This window comes from Poromitra crassiceps (assembly GCF_964638095.1).
Source record: "Poromitra crassiceps genome assembly, contig: HAP1_SCAFFOLD_77, whole genome shotgun sequence".
NCBI classification, from domain to species: Eukaryota; Metazoa; Chordata; class Actinopteri; order Beryciformes; family Melamphaidae; genus Poromitra; species Poromitra crassiceps.
In genome coordinates this window covers 531,445-532,675 of record NW_028152249.1, presented here as the reverse complement: position 1 = coordinate 532,675, position 1,231 = coordinate 531,445, and the positions used below count along the sequence as shown (strand labels likewise).

Genomic DNA, 1,231 nt, shown 5'->3' with positions numbered 1-1,231 from the left:
TGGTAAAATTGACCTATGTTTTGGGATGTGATTGACAGGTCTGTACGGTCTATGTTTTTGCATTGTGACCATCGCAAATCAGTTTTTTTTAACACATAACAGACTGCAGCAGTATGACTGCACAATACCTCCTTACACAAACAAAAGAAAAGAAAGAAAAGACAAAAACGAAATAAAATGGCCAACAACTAACACACAACAAAGCATAGAAATACAAGTCAGCAAGTCAGGTTTCCATAACAATTAGTGACGACACCAGGGCTTTATTGTAACATTCATGTTTTCATATACTGTCATGTACTGTACATGACAAAACAAGTTCAACAGTTGAGATAAATTAAGCCGCTACATTGTCTCTTTGTCATTTTAGCAATCCAAAAAGTTTGCAGCCATCAGCAGTTCCAGTGCGAGCTCCGGAGCAATGGGGAATTCAGGTATTTGTGTGGAGCTGTTGGTGTAACGGGCCTTGTAGGTGAAGTACATGCAGAGCTTGGCCAGGACATGAGATGGGATCTCCCTCAAGTTCACTTCATTGGTTTCATCCTGAGCAAATTGGCCTGGCCCGCTCATCATGGCTTTGATAGTTCCGGACGTCAAGGCATGGTCTCTTTTCACAATGAATCCATGACCATCTGAAGAGATCATCTTCATATACGTGGCATCTGGCCCTTCACAGCCACCATAGGTACTCTCTTCTTCACTGTCCATCATGTCCTGGAATTTCCGACAGTTCCACTTATTATGCTGGATTCTTTAAATTGGAACTCGCCACAGGTGATGATTGGTCAGAATCCCGGAGATGTCTTCAAGCTGGGTAAACAGGCAAAGTAAGTCAGCCGATCAAGTACTTACCAGTCGAACAACAGAATCAATAGAGACTGCTGAAACCTCGCTTATTTATATCTTGACATGTATGACATCATTGATGACATCATCGATTACCTCATAGTTGTAGTGACATCATCGATGACCTCATAGTTGCAGTGACATCATCAATGACCTACAGTTGTGTGACACCGACTGGTGGTCCAGTCCATGACATCAGCTCGTTAGGTCGCCGGTTCGAATCCAGCCTGTGGGTGTTCCAATGTGCATGGTCTCATCAGTTGGTATGGCGCTCGTACTGAGAGCATTTCCTCGTCAAACTCTGACACTGAAAAAAGTTTGCTTGTCACAAAGAAATAATGTAATTATGTTATCTATCACATTCGCTAACCTTGCTCTTTGAAAA

The 1,231-nt window shown here is 42.4% G+C and overlaps 1 pseudogene across 1 annotated transcript; it reads right to left on the bottom strand.

The window, feature by feature from the left end:
- Positions 1–366: 366 nt before the first annotated feature.
- On the bottom strand, positions 367–708 carry LOC310800796 (elongin-C pseudogene; annotated as a pseudogene). The gene has a single exon. The product of its transcript is annotated as an elongin-C pseudogene (transcript).
- Positions 709–1,231: the final 523 nt, after the last annotated feature.